The sequence below is a fragment of the Equus przewalskii genome, chromosome 19 (genome assembly GCF_037783145.1).
Source record: "Equus przewalskii isolate Varuska chromosome 19, EquPr2, whole genome shotgun sequence".
In the NCBI taxonomy this organism is placed as follows: domain Eukaryota; kingdom Metazoa; phylum Chordata; class Mammalia; order Perissodactyla; family Equidae; genus Equus; species Equus przewalskii.
In genome coordinates, this window is record NC_091849.1 from 40,183,681 (window position 1) to 40,204,032 (window position 20,352).

At 47.5% G+C, this 20,352-nt stretch overlaps 1 protein-coding gene across 4 annotated transcripts in view; it reads right to left on the reverse strand.

The window, feature by feature from the left end:
* LRFN2 (leucine rich repeat and fibronectin type III domain containing 2) overlaps positions 1-20,352 on the reverse strand; it is a 187,810-nt gene that overhangs the window by 49,044 nt on the left and 118,414 nt on the right. For 2 of the 4 annotated variants that reach the window (XM_070584541.1, XM_070584543.1), the window contains exon 2: positions 8,514-8,738. The exons of the other annotated variants lie outside the window; for them this stretch is intronic. The gene's annotated coding sequence lies outside the window, so the exon portion shown is untranslated. The remainder of the gene's footprint in view (positions 1-8,513; positions 8,739-20,352) is intronic. 4 annotated transcript variants of the gene reach the window in all.

Consider the following 20,352-nt stretch of genomic DNA (forward strand, 5'->3'; position numbering starts at 1 on the left):
AGCATTAAAGGTCACTCCAGCTGCAGGACATAATTATGGGTCGCCATCTAACTAGGATGTCAGACTTGAAGGTCACTAGAGGTAGGGGTTGGATCTCGCTCAGCAGACTGGGGCTCCCTGAGGACAGGGCCTCGTCTCCCCTCAGACCGGGGCTCCCTGAGGACGGGGCTGAGTCTAGTCTCTATATCCCCAGCATCTGCCCACAGTTCTGCCTCTGGGATCCCAGGCTGATATTAGCAGTGGCCTCCTGCTCCCCTCACAGCCCCTTTTCCTTACCCCACTCTTGGGGGCCCAGGTGGGGACCAGGCCTCCGGGAAGCAGCCCTTCCCCGTGAGTGAGTCCCCAGCTGGGCCTCCCAGGGGCAGCCCGCACCCCCCCCCCAACCCCCCCTCCTGTGGCTCTGAGCAAGAGGAGCGCTCATCGCACAGACGTGTGTCATCACCCTGCCCTGTTGTTATGCATTTGGAATGACGGCAAACACGGCATATTTAATCTTGTTCTCCTAATAACCCCTCTGATTACTAAAACAAAAAGAATTTAGACAATCAAATTGGCTTCTTGATGGGAGTTTCTGTGCTTGTTTCCTCTCGCAGGTTCATGGGCGGGGAGGGGCTGCTGCAACGGGAGCACAGCCACAGACGAGCCCGCACTGCCCTCCAGATCTGGTCTTTCCTTGGCCTTGGAACAGAGTCCTCACCTGTCAGACAACCTAGTCTTACAAGGCGACACACGAACGCAAAAGGACTTCTCCATCGGGGCTACTTTTGCTGTCATACAGCCCCCACGGATTCTCTCAGCACACAGAGGACATGGGAAAAGGCCAGACTAGGGATGTGCCTACTGTGGGGTCTCACGAGAGGCCGGCCCATCTCTCATGTCCCTGCCCAGCAGCTGCTAAAGGGCGAGATGGGAAGTGGGGCAGGACGGCCCGTCCATTTAGGGGCAGGAGGTGCTGGGCCGGTATGCCATCTCTGTCCCCACACACATAAGACGCCACCCCATAGACCAGGCTGAGCTTCAGCCCTGCGGCTTCCCCGACTTTCTACAAATCTAATGGAAAGAATCCCCCTGCCTGCTCTTCGTTATGTTGCTCTCCTGTATCCCCCCAGTTCTGGGGAGAAGGGGCAGAGACACATTATCAGTCAGGGTGCTGGGACGAAACAGATGACAGAATCGAAGGGGTACCTGGAGGTAGTTTAATGAAGGGACAGAGACGTCCACCAGGTCAGGGGAACCTAGGCAGGTGATGCAGCTCCCAGGGGCTGGCAACAGAGGGGAGATTTGATTCTTTCACCCCTGGGCCTGAGGGGCAAAGACAGAGGGCAGTTTCAGGACACAGGCAGGTGACAGCCACGGAGAGGAGCTACCTGATGGATCTGTGATCCTTGGTGGATGGATGGATATGACCCAGAGACAAACTATGGCCTGGAAGGGAGCCGGCCAGGGGGATAGGCACCCCTCTCTCACCCGTCCCTCCCACCTCCTGCTGGGGCCTCCCAGTACCCAAACCCAGGAAGCCAGAGGGCAAGGGAGCCTGCAGGGAGCTGTCCATGCAGCGGGCTCCCGGGCATGGGGCAGGGCAGATGCAGTGGAGAGTTTACTTGGAGGAGCGAGTGGAAAATAATCTGCACACCAGTAGAGCGCCCTTCTCTCTTGTCAACTTTCCAAATCAATTGTTGGGTAATAAAGCCACTTGGAAGTGTAAGAAAAAGAAGGAAGAAGAGGAGGGGGAGAAGGAAAAAGGCGGAAGAGAAGAAAGAGAGAGAGTAATCCACTAGAAACAATAAACCCTGGAGACTCAAGGGCAGTAAATATGAATTCAATTTGGTTTTGCCATTTACAGAACCCAGACTTCTTAAGCACTGACAGGCTGATCAGATAAAAGCTGCTATTGCCACCAGGATGGCACATTTAAATTTTTATTGCAAACACCAGGCTCCATTACCCTGGGATTTGCTTTCTGCATTCCTAATATTGTCTTTCTTCATGTCGGAATGTGCGCATCCTGACTCCCACCCACAGCCTGATACAGCAAGAAAAGGATGGTCCAGGGGTTCTGTGACCTGGGTCCCCATCCTAGCCCTGCCCTGGACCGCAGCAAACCATTTCTCCTCTTTGTGCCTCAGTTTCCCCACCTGGGCAACTAGGGATGTGGGTGGGTAGGGTGGGGTGGGGGGATGGTTTCATCTGTTCAAGTCCATTTCTAGCCTCAGTTTGATGAGATTTGGGAGGGGAACAAATGAAGACTCAGACCACTCAGCACCCTAGTCCACCCCACCCCAGTACTCAAGTGCGGGAAATGGAAGACCTTGACTGTCTCCCTTTCTGTCCTCAAGTTTGGAAACCTCATAGGGCTTCTCTATTTTCTTTTTTCCAGTTTGCAGACTTATTTCTCCCTTCCCTTTATCTCCTTCTTTTTCCCCCGTTCTCCTTTCTCTGCATAACCTTCCATCCTTCCCCATTTCCCCTGCCTCAGCCTGTCTTTTTCATCCTCTCCTTCTTTTCCCCTTTGGCATCCTCCCTGGAGACTGTCTGGAGTCCAGATCTGGAACACTGTAGACAATCCCTTCCTCCTAGGACCCTCCACCCCATTCCCCTGGCACAGGGACGTGCTTGACTCAGCAGCAGGAACTCAATCATTCAGTCAGGCTTCTGCTGAGCACCTGCTCCCCATGGACATGCAGGACATGGGGGTGAGAGTGGACAGAGCCAGAGGGGACAACTCCCCTCTTCTCAGGAGGAACTTACAAACACCTCCCCGGATAACTGAAATCCAGGAGATGAGGGGAGTGTCTGCAGAGTGTCAAGCACTTTACACATGGGACCTCATTTAAATCACCTGATAATGCAATACGACTTGCCCATTTTACAGGTGGAGAAATTGAGGCTCAGGAAGCTTATGTAACTTGCTCAATGACTTAAGACAAAAGACAGAGCTGGAATCCCAGCTCAGAGATGCCCTACCCCACCATGGATGGCACTATTCTCAAGCTGGAGAGAAAAGAAAGTGGTAAAATGATATGGGAATTCTTCAGAAGACATCCCTCCTAACTAGGGCAATGGAACACTTCTTGAAGGAGGTGGCGCTAATTGTGGCCTTGAATGATAGGTGGTAGGATTTCAGCAGCCAGGGCTGATTGTCTTAAGGAGAATATTCTAGAAGAACAAAGATTCAAAGTGTTGTGGTATATAGGGAAGGAGCTAACAAAGCTGGGTAATTACAGAAACCTTTTAAAGGAAGACTCTTCCAAGACTCTTCCTGTTTGAGAAGCACCGTCTTAAGAAGCTTGATTGGAGGCATGGTGGCTAGTGGTAAGGACATGGACTCTGGTGTCCAGCCACCTTGTGGGCGAAGGGTTCACCTGCACTTGAATCCTGGTGCTACCACTTACTAGCTACATGGTCTTGGGCAAGTTGCTTGACCTCCCAGTACCTGGGCGTCCTCATCTGTAAGGCTGGATAACCTCATAGGGTTGTTGTGAAGATTAAATGGGTCACTCCACATAAAACACTTAAGCAGGGCTGGGTACATCATGAATCTCAAAACAGGGTTGCTCATTATAATTCTTATTCTCGGAAGACATAGAGAATCTGAATAGACCAATCACAAGTAAAGAGATTGAAACAGTTATCAAAAACCTTCCCCCAAAGAAAAGTCTAGGACCAGATGGCTTCTCAGGAGAATTCTACCAAACATTCAAAGAAGATTTATTACCTATTCTTCTCAAACTATTCCAAAAAATTGAGGAAGACGGAAATTTTCCTAACACATTCTACGAGGCCAACATCACTCTGATACCAAAGCCAGATAAGGACAACATAAAGAAGGAAAATTACAGGCCAATATCACTGATGAACATAGATGCAAAAATCCTGAACAAAATATTGGCAAACCGAATATAGCAATACATTAAAAAGATCATACACCATGATCAAGTGGGATTTATACCAGGGACACAAGGATGGTTCAACATCTGCAAATCAATCAACATCAATGATATACCACATTAACAAAATGAGGGGAAAAAAACCCACATGATAATCTCAATAGACACAGAGAAAGCATTTGACAAGATCCAACATCCATTCATGAAAAAAACTCTCAATAAAATGGGTGTAAAAGGAAAGTACCTCAAAATAATAAAGGCCATATATGACAAGCCCACAGCTGACATCATACTCAATAGGGAAAAACTGAAAGCCATCCCTCTGAGAACAGGAACAAGACAAGGGTGCCCATGCTCACCACTCTTATTCAACATAGTTGAAAGGTTTTGGCCAGAGAAATTAGGCAAGAAAAAAGAATAAAAGGAATCCAAATAGGGAGAGAAGAAGTGAAACTCTTGCTGTTTGCAGATGACGTAATTTTATATACAGAAAACCCTAAAGAATCCATCGGAAAACTATTAGAAATAATCAACAACTATGGCAAAGTTGCAGGGTAGAGAGTCAACTTACAAAAATCAGTAGCATTTCTATACTCTAATAACAAACTAAGAACAAGAACTCAAGAATACAATCCCATTTACAATCCCAACAAAAAGAATAAGATATCTAGGAATAAATTCAACCAAGGATGTAAAAGACCTATACAAGGAAAACTATAAGACTTTACTGAAAGAAATCGATAATGACATAAAGAAATGGAAAGAGATTCCATGCACATGGATTGAAAGAATAAACATAGTTAAAATGTCCATACTACCCAAAGCAAGCTACAGATTCAATGCAATCCCAGCAGAATCCCAATGACATTCTTCACAGAAATAGAATAAAGAATGTTAAAATTCATATGGGGCAACAAAAGACCCCGAATAGCCAAAGCAATCCTGGGAAACAAGAACAAAGTTGGTGGCATCACAATCCCTGACTTCAAAACATATTACAAAGCTACAGTAATCAAAACAACATGGTTCTCAGACAAGAACAGACACATAGGTCAATGGAACAGAACTGAAAGCCCAGAAATAAAACCACACATCTACAGACAGCTAATCTTTGACAAAGGTGCCAAGAACATAGGATGGAGAAAGGAAAGCCTCTTCAATAAATGGTGCTGAGAAAACTGGACAGCCACATGCAAAAGAATGAAAATAGACCATTATCTTTTCCCATGCACAAAAGTAGACTCAAAATGAACCAAAGACTTGAAGGTAAGGTCTGAAACCATAAAACTTCTGGAAAAGAATATAGGCAGTACACTCTGACATCAGACTTAAAAGGATCTTTTCCAACACCACGTCTACTCAGACAAGGGAAACAAAAGAAAAAATAAACAAGTGGGACTTTATCAGACTAAAGAGCTTCTGGAAGGCAAAGGAAACCAAGATCTAAATGAAAAAACAACCCACCAACTTGGAGAAAATATTTTTAAATCATATATCCGATAAGGGGTTGATCTCCATAATATATAAAGAACTCACACAAATTAACTACAAAAAAAAACAAACAACCTGATAAAAAACAACCCAATCAGAAGAAATGAACAGACATTTTTCCAAAGAAGATATACAGACGGCCAATAGGCACATGAAAAGATGTTCAACATCACTAATCATCAGGGAGATGCAAATCAAAACCACACTAAGATATCATATTATGCCCATTAGAATGGCTATAATCACCAAGACAAAAAACAACAAATGTTGGAGAGGTTGTGGAGAAAAGGGAACCCTCATCCACTGCTGGTGGGAATGCAAACTGATGCAGCCACTGTGGAAAACAGTCTGGAGATTTCTCAAAAAATTAAAAATAGAAATACCATACAACCCAGCTATCCCACTACTGGGTATCTATCCAAAGAACTTGAAATCAACAATTCAAAGAGACTTATGCACCCCTATGTTCTTTGCAGCATTATTCACAATAGCCAAGGAGTGGAAGGAACCCAAGTGCCCACTGATTGGTGACTGGATAAAGAAGATGTGGTGTATATATACAATGGAATACTACTCAGCCATAAAAAAGATGAAATTGTCCATTTGCAACCACATGGATGGACCTTGAGGGCATCATGTTAAGTGAAATAAGCCAGACAAAGACAAACACCATATGATTTCACTCATGTGTGGAATATAAACAAACTTGCGGACAAAGAGAACAAATTAGTGGTTACTGGGGGAAGGCGGGTGGAGGGTGGGCACAAGGGGTGAAGGAGCATACTTATATGGTGTATGACAACTAACAATATACAACTGAAATCTCACTATGTTATAAGCTATTATGACCACAATAAAAAGAAAACCTAAAAAAATAATAGTTCTTATTCTGTGATTGTCTTTAAGTCACAACTGGCTGTTCTCAAAGAGAAGCTTTGTAAAGAATGGACTATAGATTGTCACTCAAATAAAAACCTAAAATTCAAAACTTATTCCTAGAACTCAGCACCTCTGGGACCTCGGCCACTAATTTAGGAATTCTGTTGTTGCAGGTGACATGGGTAGGAATTAATGCAAGAAAAGCTGGGATTGTGGAGCAATCAGCAAACCCTCCTCCAACCTGGCTGCTCCCCATTCCAGGGTTAGGCCTGGGGTAGTTTGGGGGTAAGCTGCGTCCAGCCCAGGGGAGAGGTGGCCAGTGGCGGTGAGAGAATTTTTTTTCAGTGCAGGAAGGAGCCTTTGAAGGCAAAAGTGCCTTGAGTCTGTGAGAGTCATAATGAAGCCCAGCTCAGGGTACTTTCTGCAAAGACACTATGGGGACCACAGAGGAGAAAGGGTCTCCCACTCGTCCTCTCTGATCACTTCAGGCTGCTTAGTAACTCCCTCCCCAGTCTGTTCCTTACCAGCAATGGCCCTGCCAGCGCAGCTGCTATGTGCTCCGTTCCTTAGGCTTCTGTCGCATAGATTATGTGTGTATTTATTGCGCTAAATCATTAGCAGCCATAAATATTTATTGAGCGTCTGCTATGCTGGGCTCCATACAGACTCTCAATGAATGGCTCCTTTCTGTCCTCTGGGAGACTGCAATCTACTGAAGGCAAGACAGAGAGCGCAGTACAGAGGGAAGGGGGAGAGGCATGCAGGGCAGGGGACAGATGACAGAGCAAAATCTGCCCTGCCTCCCCCCAGAACTGGGACTCACAGAGAAGCAGGGCCGCGTCTCCCCTCAGACCGGGGCTCCCCGAGGGCGGGGCCGCGTCCCCCTCAAAGTCAGGCTCCCTGGTAGCAAAGTCATATATTTCTTCATCATGATAGTAGTTCTTCATGAACACTATATTTATGCTTCCTTTGTGCAATGGTTAAATACTTCACTGACCTCATTAACCTCAGACTAATCACGACCCGACTGTGTGCCTCAGTTTCCTCTATGTAAATGTGGGAATTAATTAGCTCTAAAGTTGCTGTGCTGTTACAATGTTAACCACAGACTCATGAGTGAACACTCACTTCAGTCTCTTCTTTCCTCAAATCTGGTTACCATTTAGCATCACTGTAGGCACGGCTGTCCCTATCTGGTAATATCTTTTTCCCCCTAACTAACTCAAGACCTGGGACTAGAGAATCTTTAAAAAGTTTGTCCCCAAACCTATATTTTTCTATGGACTTCTCAGAAGGCAAAATACTTGAATTTGGCTTAAATAATTCTCACTCTTCATTATTTCAAATGTGGATATCATTGAAGCCGGGCACCTGAGGGTTACTGTAAATATTCAATAAGAACATGATTACCCTTTAAAATTGTTCCCAACACAGACACAGATGAAAAGAAGTTAATCTTATTAATTTGCTGTTTTCTTCTTTAACCCAAGAATTGACTCAAGGGTCACGAGGATTTAAGAACTTCTTAGGCAGAAGGAAAAGAATGCCTTTACGTAGGTTATGACCACCAGATAACCAGCCCCCAGCTGCTGCTGACGCCCAGAAGTCTGGTTGCCCAAGAGCTTATCTGGAGAGAAAAAAACACAGTCTTCCCCTTTGTTTCTCCAAAACTCTACCTCCCACGCCCCTTAGCTCTATAAAGACCCCCTGCTTTCTTCTTTTGGTAAGGTAGGTTTGAGAGAACCTACCCTCCCACCTTCTTGTTTTAGCCAATTCAAATAAACCTTTCTCCATCTCCAAGCCCTGGTGCCTCGTGATTGGCTTATTGTGCATGGACACAAGACCTTGAGATTAAGAGATTCAGTATCAATTACATTGACATCATCATCATCATCATCATCTAATTCTAACACTTGCTGAGCATTAACTACACTCTAATCATTTTATGCTTTAACCCTTTCATCCTCCCATCCACCCTATGCAGGATGTGAGTTAATTGCCTCTATTTTACAGGTAAAGCAAATGAGGCTCAGAGGTGTTTAGGTGACTTGCCCAGAGTCCCCATCCTAGTAAGTGACCACTCATCCATCCACGCTCTCAGAGAGCTTTGTAGATACCGTGAGAGTCTTGGGACCCCGGGGCTCACCTATGTTCTCCCGGAAAGCCAATCAAAAAAACATATGGAAGGCTCTAGCCAAACAGTAGTTAGAGTCACTTTATTATCAAGTGCTTAACGGAGAGAGAAAGGGAACTCACCTCAGAGTTTCAGGGTGGGGAATCCCCACCCTGGCATGTCAAAGGTCAGAGTGCTCCCAGTGTTAGAGCACTGGCAGGTGAGAGATCAGGAGTCTGGGTGCTCCTGGGCAGTGTCCTTTACACTCGTCCCCATGGGGAGGGAATGAGAATGCCTGCTGACGTCCACTTCACTTGGCCTCAGGACTCAGGGTCTTGCTGGTTGCAGAAGGGGCTCACGGCTTCTCGCTGTGAATGGGAGAAGCGGGATTGGTGCTTGTTTGAGGCAGTGAGGTTTGTGTTTCTCCTGCAACCCTCAGGGTTTAATGCCCAGCGAGTAAGTACTTCTCTCCAGACTTCACCTCGACCAGCCACAGGTAGGGTGAAAAAATAATTTTCAGATAATCAGGAGATCGGAGGGAGCTTGAAGCCAAAAGAGAACCCCCCTGCCACAGTGTGACCACAGCCATCCACGTCACTCCTACTACCCTCAGTTGCCTCAAATGTACAAGGGGAGGGTGTTTGGGGGCAGTGAGATCTCCGAACCCTCTTCCAGCCCTATCCTTGCAGGGTCCTTATCTGACTGCAATACTCAAGAAGATCAAAGAAATCAGTGGTTAAAATATTAATGGCTGATTAGGCTAAATGAGAATTCTGCATTGCCTTAAACAAGGGACCGAGTCCCTAATGACATTGTAGGCACTATGCCCTGGCTTGTGGGGGTGGTATCTGGAGAGATGGCAAGGCTGGGGAGAGTCTAATCATTTCTCCTAATTCACATCATATAAGCGCCTCCTGTTCTCTGACGTAAAGCAGATCCAGGGAAGATGAAAGCCGCTAGCTTAAGTTCCCATATGGAGCCCAGGGGATTGGATGGAGGCTTCTAGACCAGGGAAGGAGGACTGAGTCTATTTTGCTAAAGGAAGGAAACAAGGGCAACTTCCTGCCATAGTTGGGAGGGGTAATGGGGAAGTCGGGCTGGAGAGCTGGGAGGCAATCAAATCAACCAGCTCTTCCTTTTGTGCCCCAGTGCTGTGCTCTTCCTCCAGGGGTAACTCTGCAGAGCCTGCTCGTTGTCCCCTTACTCCATTCTCCCCTTCTTCCCCAGGAAGAATGCCCAAGTGTTACGAGGCCACAAGGCCATGCAGAACAAAGACTACATTTCCTAGCCTCCCTTGTACCTGGGCGTGGTCATATGACTAAGTTCTAGCCAATGAGCTGTAAGTAAATCTGTAGCATGTGATACTCTAGAGGTGTCCTCAAAGAAAGGGCATATCCCTCTTTGCTCCTCCCTCTTTCCTGGTGACCGGAATACAGATAGATGGAAAGAGCTTAGCAGCTATCCTGGTCCATGAGTTATTGCCCATGGGTTGAGGACGGAAAACAGAAGGGACCTGGGTGCATGGTGATCACGGCACCACCACATAGCCCTGGCCTCCCTGCAGTTTTTTGTTTTTCAATTATAACTTTTTATTTTGAAATAGTTTAAGACCCATGAGAAGTGGACAAAATAGTAAGAGTTCCCTTTACTGTTCACCCCCCTGCCCCAGATAACATCTTACACACCCATAGTACCTTGTCAAAACAGGAAATCAACATGATACAATGCTGTTCACACAAACACAGACCTCACTCCCTGTACTTTTTACATGAGAGAGAAATAAAATTCTATCTCACTTAGGCCACTTTTATTTGTTTTGTTTTTTATTACTCACAAAGAAATCTATTTCTAACTGGTATAATTTCCAAAAAAGTATAAGGTGGCATCCCAGCTCCACCCCTGAGAAATGTATATGGCAGAAAGAAGGAGGTGGCCCAGATGCAGGGGACACTCAGACAGCCTTCAGGGCAGTGCGGAAAAGTCCTTAGAACAGCGAGAGGCCTTGGACCATCAAGTCATCTTTTCCCATGGTAGTGCTGGTCGAGAGACTGTCCTCTCCAACTGTCTTGCTCCATCACCAACCTCGGCAGGCATCCTTGCCCCCATCCCTAACTCTGTGCTCACCTTCTCTTGCTGGAACCACCTCCACATCCACCTCTTACCTATCCAGAGCTCTGTGCCCCCCTGCTAACTCATGGAGACCTGAGATGCTCATTACTGTCGCTGGCTCCTCACCCATCAAAGTCGCATGTTGGGAGAGAGGAACGAAGGCGGTTGACATTTGTTGGTATTTTCAACTCGGGTGAAAACAAACAAATTGCGCTAAAGTTAAATGTCAAAGGCCCCCCGAGCATATTGCAAGGGAGGGAAGAAGGAGAAACTCCTCTCAGGGACAGCTTTCTCTGTGTCCCTGAGTGGGTGTGTGCGGGAGATGCAACTATGCCAGAAGCCTGCAAGGAAGGCCAAGTGGGTGTTGTTTGTCAATGTCCCGCTTCATCCCACTGTGTGCAGACTGGTTGTACACAGGCTGTCCCCACGTGAGGACACTCATTCATCATCCATCCATTCATCCAGAGAACATTCCCTGAGCACTCCCCACATACCGGACTCTGCAATAGCTGCTGGGGGACAACCAATGATGAAACAAATATGGCTGATCGCCCCCCACCCCGGGAATGAGTCTCCTTTAGAAAGAACAGAGGCATATAAACAAATAATGTAAGAAGAAAATGATCATCATCATTAGAGGTAAGAGTTCTTTGGGTTCTCAGATGAAGGAGGGGGAAGCAGGACCAGGGACGAATTTCAGAGGCTTTGCTATGAGGTCTGGAGGATGGACAGCGTTTAGACGTGCACAGATGTGGGTTGTACATGCCATTTATCTCAAAGATAGCCCCAAGGCATCTCCACTCACATTACTATTGGCTTTACTATCATTGCTCCCCCAAAACTGGAGGGAAGTGCAGCTGAGGGAGCTAGATATATGTGACATCACTGAGCACAGGAAGGTATTCTGGGGTCCATGAACTTATTGAAATTGTGTTTCAAATTTTGTGTGATCATGCATTTTTCTGGGAAGAATGTCTACAACTTTCATCAGATTCTCTGAGTGGAGGTGATTTTCCTCAAAGTTGAACCCCTATTCTAGAAGCCAGAGAGAAACAAAGCCTTGTTGGATCTTGGACCATTACTTGTCAGACTGGATCCACTCTGTGAAATGAGGCTGGAGATTTCTAGATGTGTTCTTCCTGCACAAGCTCTAATTCCCGAGACCCGCATTACGTGCCTGATCTGGGGAGACTAAACCAGCCCCAGCTCGAGAGTCGGCGGCAGGAGGTACAGAACTTGAGGGAGGGTCAAGACGAGCTCTTTCCCCGAGAGGCAGCACCTTCTGCTTGTGTCTGGCTCTGCGGTGATTGAATTATCAGCACTTTCACTTAATGAGCATCTCTCTGGACTGGCCACGAGGCCTGTGTCAGGGAGAGCAGACATTTCATTACCAGAATTCACTGGTGCTGTGTTGATCCTGGTTTTCTGACAATTATGAGAAGGAGACAGAGCACCAAGCAGCATCCTTGCATGAACCTCACATTATTCAAAACGCACAAGGCCTCTTCCACTCCCTGGTTGCACATGGAGCTCTGAGTGACCGGGGAGACAAGAGGCCTGCTGTAGGAGATCCTAAAGTACAGGAGGAAGGCCCTGTTGGTACGTTCCCTTGGGCCTGGGCCACTCTGGCTGCAGAGAGCTGATGAGGAGACATGTCACTGCCCCCTTCCAGATTAGGCATGAGCAAGAACTCCACTGGCGGCTGGGGGGAAATCTTCCAGGAACCATCACTCCTTCATCTTGTCACATCCAAGGGTACCTCTCCCAGCTAAAACAATACTATGGACGCCCCAGGTCGCTACTGGCATCACTATTCTTCCCTCCTACACAAGGAGAAACAGAGGCACAGGGAAGAGGCCAGGGGCATTAGTAGAGGACTCTGGGAGGACTTCTCAAGTGTCCCATCTTACCTCCCCAGTGAAAGTCTTCAGGAACCAAGGGCGAGGCACAGGCTAAAACTGCTGTGTAATGTGACAATGCATGTCAGAGTTTCTCTGTGCCAGCCCACTTAACATCCATGGTATCAGCTGGCCTCAGGCCAGAGTCATGGCTGGTCAATATCATACGTCCAAGGCCAATCGCATCCTGGGTCAACCATGCCATTGGTTTGCTCCCGCGATACTGTTGACATCCTAAGCCAACAACGATCCAGAATGAACCCCATCCGCTGTCAAAACCACAATAGCCAGTGGTGTCACCAGTCAGATTATAATGTCACTGTCTGCGTTGGTGAGTTCTGAGATCAAGTGAATTCTTACCCCAGGGCATCCTGATGTCGGGGAGAGAGATGTGCATTTTGATCTGTGGTGTATGAGTGTGGCCCTCCCTAAGTTCTCCACGTGGGAAGCTGGAAGAACCGAAGGACTGGACCTACCTGATTGTTCCTGATTGGACCATGTAAGGTCCAGGAAACCTCACAGATGGGTGACAGGGCTCGGAGAGGAGCCACACAGACCACGAACAGGAGAGAAATTACTGATTGGTGACATTAGAGAGGTCCCCTGAAGCCAACTGCGTGAGCATTATAGAATTATCCTTCTCCCCCAACATCTCCTTATCACAAGAAGAGGAAAATGCAGAGAGAGAGGGTGGGGGAGAGAGGAAGAGAGAAGAAGGGAAGGAAGGAGAAATGGAAGAAGGGAGGGGAGAAGGAAGGAAGGAGAATAGGAATGAATACGGAATAAGGGGAACTTTAGAAGCAGACGTTCCAGCATTTCACACCAGCCCGCAGGGCAAGAGACATGGTGGAGCCTTGAGCCTACGTAAAATAGGATTGACCCTTGCCAGGTGTAGGAGATGAAGCAGCAGGTGATTTTTCCCCCGTGGGGAATGTTCTAGGGCCCTGCATCACTGTGCTCCCCACTGCAGGTGGAAGGTGTGGTGCCCTGTAAGGAACTGTCACCCTGGAAATATTATTCATTGTGTCAATAGGGTGGAAGGAAAAGTCCAGAGGGGAAAAGGAGAGTTAGAGAGTGAGGATGTGGCGACACTATTAAGGGGAAAAGGGAACTGACTGGCTGGCATCGATATTCTAATCTATATCTGGCTAAGCGGATGGATGAATGGCCTCTCAGCTCTCTCTGACTTTAAAGATTGGAGAGTGAAGCACCACCATAGAAGCCTGATGCCACCACACCAACGCCACCACCCTTGGCGATGGCATTCCCGCCACACCACGCCAAACAGTGGAAGCTCCTCCCTTCCCCCGCCTGGACGCAGAAACACACAACTCTCTTCCAGTTGGCTTTCATGTCCAGATGCTTCTTTCCTCTGGGTTCAAAACCTTTTTTTTTCCCAAAGGCATTTCCCCAAGGGAAGCAAGGTCAGGACCGGGTGTTTGGCAGGAGTGTTTGGAGTTTTATTCACAGATTCCTCACAGGGTCTCTGATCAGCTGGGGGCATATTTCGCACCCGGGAACAGAAAGTCTCTCATACACCATTCTCTGCAGCAAACTAATTCTGAGGTTCTCCCAGAGATGCCAGAGCTCCCAGCAAATGGGCCTGTGACTGTCCAGCCTTGTCCACCGTCCATCAGGTTGAAAACTCCCAGCCTCTCCTGCCTGGGGTTAGCCTCCAGCTCCCTGGCACTTTTTGTGCTGGGCTGTGTCTCTGCTCCATCTCATCCTGATAGGAGTGACCTCAGGTTCCCTGAAGTGGGTCCCCTGCCCAGCTGGGATGCCCCAGACCAAGAGGACAGACTGCCAGATCCAGTGGACAGGTAAAAAGCCAGAACTTCCTTATTTTAAAACTCCCTCCATGTGTAATACACTCCACCATATTCATCATTAAGGAAACGCAAATGAAAACATTTCAATATCCTTTCTCATTGAGAGGTTGGTAAAGACTTAATACCCAGTGCTGGTGGGGCTGTGGGCAAACAAGCACAACGAAACACTGTTGGGGTAGGGGTCAGGGGGATGCAAATTAAGACAGACTTGTTGGAATAAAATCTGGCTTTATCCATAGAAATTTAAATGGCATCCACTATTCCACATTTAGGGATTTATTCTACACAGATACTTGCACATTTACACAAAGAAGTTGGCACAAGGATTTCATTACAGTGATGTTTATAATAGCCAATGACTGTACATAGCTTAAATGTTCACCTATAGCACACTCCTATGTGAAATACTGACTTGCAAAAACCAAATGTATCATGAGATCCTATTTGTACTCTGGAAAAGTACACACGCATACGTTATCTATCTATCTATCTATCATCATTCTCTATCTTTGTATAAGCTAGAAATTTTTTTAAGGAAATACTTGAAATAATTGAATACCTCTTGCTTCTCCCCCCTCCTCTGTGTTCCCACTGTCCCTGACTTTGAGACCTTTCCCCCCCAGCCTCCAGCATGAGCTCTCTGTGACCCCTTCCTATTCCTCCCTGTGTGCTGGGCTTGGCCTCACTATGACATTAGTTCTCATCACTCTACCAAACACGCCGTGGTCTCCTGGCCTCACTTGCCTCCCAGACCATCACCCACTTGCTCCACCTCAGCTGCCACCATGGCAGAACACCTCCATGCAGACAAGCGTGGACTGGAACAAGACCCCAGGGCATGAGATCCAGCTTCTAGAGCAGCTCCCCAAAGGGACGAGTGACACAACCTGGAAGTGCAGGGGAGTTAACTCTCTACGGAGCGAACTTTGGCAATGGAAAACAGGGGACAGGAGGAGGACTTCATCTCTCCTGCCCCCAAGGCAAGCATTCTCCATGCAACCTGTCCAGAGAGGCTTTGCGTGACTGAGCAGGTGCATCAGACAAATGGTCAGCTCTGCCTCCTCCTGGCTGTTGTGAAGCAGTAGCCGTCACAGTGACCAGTGACACATCACCATGCAGTGCTCCCTGTCCTCTGCCTTTCTCCCCTTTGCCCTCACTCTCACTGCCCTGGGACTGTACCTCCCAAATAGGCATCAGTATTTAATCCCTGCCCCCAGTTCCGATTTCTAGGAACCCCAGGATGAGACAACCACTCTGGCAATTACTTGTTTCTAGGCCTCTTTGTGTCGTCCAAATTTAGGGTACCAGCCTTTGTTGGACTGGAGCTCAGCTTAATCTGAGAGAAGAACTGAGGACCAGAAGCAGAGACTTCTGGGATACTGCGGTAGGAAGAATTCCAAAACAACCTCTGAGGGTCCCAGCCCTGGGGACTTGGGAATACAAGGGGATATCACTCCTGTGATTATGTCACATGATATGGCAGAAGGGTTTTTCAGATTTTATTAAGGAAGGTCCCTAATCAATTGACTTTTCGTTAATCAAAAGGGAGATTATTCTGCATGGGCCTGACTTAATCAAGTGAGCCTTGAAAGGGACTCAACCCTTCCTAAAATCGGAGAGAGATTTCTCGCGCCAGCCTTGAAGGAGCAAACCGCCATGTTGTGGAGAGGGCCACAGGGCGGGGAACAGTGGGCAGCCTCCAGGAACTAAGGGAGGCCCCCAGTTGACAACCAATAAGAGAGTGGCGGCCTCTGTCCTACAACCATAAGGCACTGAATTCTGCCAACAATCTGAGAGCTTGGGAGTGGATATTTCCCTAGCTGAGCCTCCAGATGGGAATGCCTTGACTTCAGCCATGTGAGTCCCTGAGCAGAGGATCTACAGAAACAGTGAGGCAATACAGCTGTGTTGGTTAAGCCCCGACGTCTGTGGTCACGTGTTATGCAGCAATAGAAACCTAATACAGATATCCAGAAGTATGAATTCACTCAGACTAGGGGGGAGGCAGCTAACAGCTAACAGCTCAGAAAGCCAGAGGAGAAAGACGCTGAACTATGGGGAAGTGGATCTAGGAAAGAGAGACTGAGAGAAACCAGATCCAGGTACGCCAACGAGATTCGTTTTCTAAGGCAGAAATAGCCAGACTCTAGCCATTCCGGATCCTTAAAACTGCTGCTGTCTTTGTATCTTCTGCTCTCTCATGTGGAGTAAAATAACAATGATGTTGATGATGATGCTGATGATGATGATGGTAATGATGACCATGATACAATAGTAACCCCTAGTTTGCAGAGCGCTTTATAGTTAATACAACTGGTATATTTGTTGGCATGTTTGATTCTCCAAGAACTCCAAGAGAAAACATTTTTATCTCTATTTTATAAATGAAGAAAATGAAAACAGATCATTGAAGCCTCTCCATAGGGACGCAGTTATTAAATGGCTGTCCAGGACCCAGACCTCAGGCTCTTGACTCCCTCCAAGGAGGGGCAGAAGAGAGAAGGATGAAAAAGGAGTAGCTGTGCTCCTTGGCTCAAGGTCACGAGAACAAACCTCAAAAGCAGTAATTTTGGCACCTGGGGAAAATGGCATTCCAGAATCCTCACCCCATGCGTGCTTTTCTCTAAGCAGTAACAGGTCAATCATACTCTTCAGCTTTTTACTCAGCGAAGGATAGGCGGCCATCATCCCCCACTCCAGCCACCCCACACTCTCCCCACTACCCCTCCTCCCACCACCCTCTCCTCTTTCCCTCCTCCTCCTCTTCCCCTACAGAAACACACCTGTTCTCATTCCCAGTCCCTCCCCACTAAGAGCATCATTGCCACATGGGGGTACAGACGGGTGAGGATAGCTGTCCATTCCTGTCTCCAAGCCGAAAGAAAGTGTGCATTGCAAGAGGGGTTCCCTCAGCTCTAATCCAAAGGAGGGATCCTAGCTATGCGGATCTGGGGCCTTGAAATGTAGGTGAGCTGCCTACTCTGGAAGAAGGCCCAGCATCTTACAAGAAGATTCTAGGTATGGAATAGGCCTTTTCTCCCCAAAATGACTAACTTGTCAGTCACATAAGTAAATATTTGTCGTTCCTGGGGCGAAGTAAGTGGAGCTTGCCTTATTGTCTGCCTCGGGTTATATCAGAAATGAGAAAACTCTTAAAAAAAGCTTAAGGTGCCATGATTGCCATGGGGTCTTGGGCAAAATACCTGTGGTAGATATGACTGGTGTTCAGTGATACCCAGCTCTCCCTCCAGACAACACTTCTGAGCTCCTTGCAGGTTTTTGAGCTCTGTGACTATGTCTGGCCAATGAAATGTGGGCAGAAGCAACATGTGTCATTGTCAGACACGATCATCTAGTCTCTCTCTTGCCCGGCCATGAAGACCAAAGAGGGTGCACGTTCTAGATGGTGAAGCTACGGGATGATGGAGCCATCACCAGCCTGGATCTTTGAGGACCACACGGAGGATATTGCCCTGAAGAGTCACTCAGGCCCCAGAGGATTTTGTGTGGGTGAGAAGTAAACCTTTGTTGAGTAGTGTTACTGAGATTGAGGGCTGCTTGTTACGAAAGCATAACTAGCTTATTCTAATGAACACATCACTTGTCTTTACTAAGCCTGTCTTCTCTTCTATAACATGTGGAGAAAATCTGTCCAGCCTTCATCCTAGGGTGGCCATGAGGAACAGATGAAACCACAGACAACTGCTTTATAAACATGAATATATAAATCATGTCAGGGTGGATGAGAGAATGGGCAGTTCGCCAGCATGGAGGTTTGGTTGCCACTTGGTGCTGCTCCTACATGCAAGCTGGGACAGCCCATGTGCATGACAGGTGGGGGAGCTGGGCAGCGGACATTCTTGTGAAAAGAGATACTAGCGAGGAGCAGGAAAAGCCCAAAGCGCTCAGAAAACAGTAACACATGTTCCCTTTTGTGCTCAGCCCAGAGCTGTCCACTGGAATCCGCATATTGGGTTCTAAGTCCTGGCTCCATTGGCAGGTGATGGTCCAGAGCAACACCAAGAACTCTCAGCTTTCTCTATTCCCCCAGCAGTCAGATGGAGCAGAACCACTGAGCACCCTGCTTCTTTATGCTAACAGACGCCATCCCTCCCCCAGGGCTCCACTGGGCACATGGCACTGGCCAGAGACTCTATTTCCCAGCCCCTTGTAGGGTGCAGTGTGACAATGTGACCCTGTGTTCTCCAAAGGAAAGGGTGCAGAACTGATGAGTGCAACTTCTACCTCCCTTGCTTTAAAGAAAGCCCTTAGTCTCCTCTTTCCAGTTCCCATGTGTTGGAAAGCAAATGTGTCAGCCACGCAGCTCCAACCATGCAGATGAGCACAATGCCCAAGGGGAGAGTTGAGCCACAAGATAGAAGGAACCTGGGTCTGAATGACTTTGTCAATCACAGCTGCCCCACCAACGTGAACCAGCTTGCTTGTTATGTGAGAGTGAAATACACTTCCATCTTATTTAAGCCACTCACTTTTGGGATCCTTTGTTACAGAAACTTCACCTTTATCCTAACTAATACACTGGATAAAAAGATGCTGCAGCAAATGGTTTAGTTTATTTCACACATACTTTCCAAGAACCCACAGGACCAATGGCAATGAAAACAATTTTTCTTGTTTGTGAGCCTGGCTAAAGATCTCTACCTTCCTTAAGAAGGAAAGCCAGGTCCTAGCAGGAAGATTGGGGGCCCTAAAGGATCTAGTGATCTGTGGGTCCCACCGTCTAACTCTCCTCACTTTCCCCAATCATCCAATGAAATTGCCTCTCCACCTTGGCTAACACGTTTTCAACAAAGTGGACAAAGTCTATGATGGAGTTGTCACAGGAGAAAGACCTGGACCAGAGGAGCTGCCACTGAAGGGATGGCAGGTTCCCCTGGTCTCCCTGCCCAGGGGGGACGAAATAGAGTAAGAGGCTCAGGGAGGTCATATATGATGTATAACTCCTTTGTAAATGGCAGTTAAATTGTAAACGCTGTCTTTTTATGTCATAGAGATATTTGAGGTACAGACACAAACATGTGGCCTGTACAGTGGACTTCTCTTCATGCAAATCTCACCCCTTCCTGCTTCCTAATGGCCTCATCTCATCTCTGCAGGTCCTATCTTATGAGTCTTTCAGGGCCCAGAACAAATGCCACCTCTTCCCTCGAAAAACCTGCATGTCCCCTACAACCAGATCAATTTGCTCCCTTCTCCAAACTCCTAGAGCACTTTTATCTGTGCTTCTTTGGGGACACTTGTCACTTCGTGTCCTGTAGGTGGTTGGTGAAAATGAATAACGAAGGCTCGTGGTGTGGCTGGAGAGAGGGCCTTTTAATGAGAACATCTGACATTTGTCTCCGGTATTCTGCTAGGGGACTCATACACATCATTTCCCTCAATCCTTATGTCAACCCTACGAGTCAGAGACTATCATTATCTCCACTTTAACGATGAGGAAACTGCAGCACAAAGAGGTTAATGAACTTGCTCCCGGGCACCCAGGTAACAGCTGGTGGAAAGAGATTCTAACCTAGGAAGCTGCACTAGGGAGCTGAGTTACAACCACTGCACAACGCTGCTCTCATTCATGAGAGGGACAAGCGGGTGCCCAGGAAGCTGGGCACAAGGGAAGTGTCCATACCAGAGAAGGGGGCCGCGGACAGGAGCAGGCGCCAGTTCAGAAGCCCCTGTGTGGGTGCATGTGTGGAGTTTCATCTCGGGGGCTGCCTTGCTGAGGTTCCTAGGAACAACAGCAGGCCTGAGCTTTGAGTTACTCAGCTGAGGCAGCGAAACAATTCTGTCAATTAAGTCAAACATCTGGCCAATGTAGCGAAAAATCAGTCACCAGGGGTCTGGCCACAGACCCAGGGCTCCTTCCAGGCAGTGGAGTCCTCCCCAGGCCCCAGATGATGGAAGAGCTGCATCCCTGGTGCCCAGACCCTAATTTGCATGCTCCCCTCTGATTGGTTAGTGAGACTCACACCTAATACAACCCTAAGGACCTCCCTGAGCACAGGAGGGGCAAATCCTGCGGGCTCTAAAAGTGCTTTAGAATGGAGGGAGAGCTGAATTCTGCCCAGCTCCAAAATGCACATTCCCAAGCCGGGTGGTAAGTTTTGTGCTGCCTGCTGTAGAAATGCAAA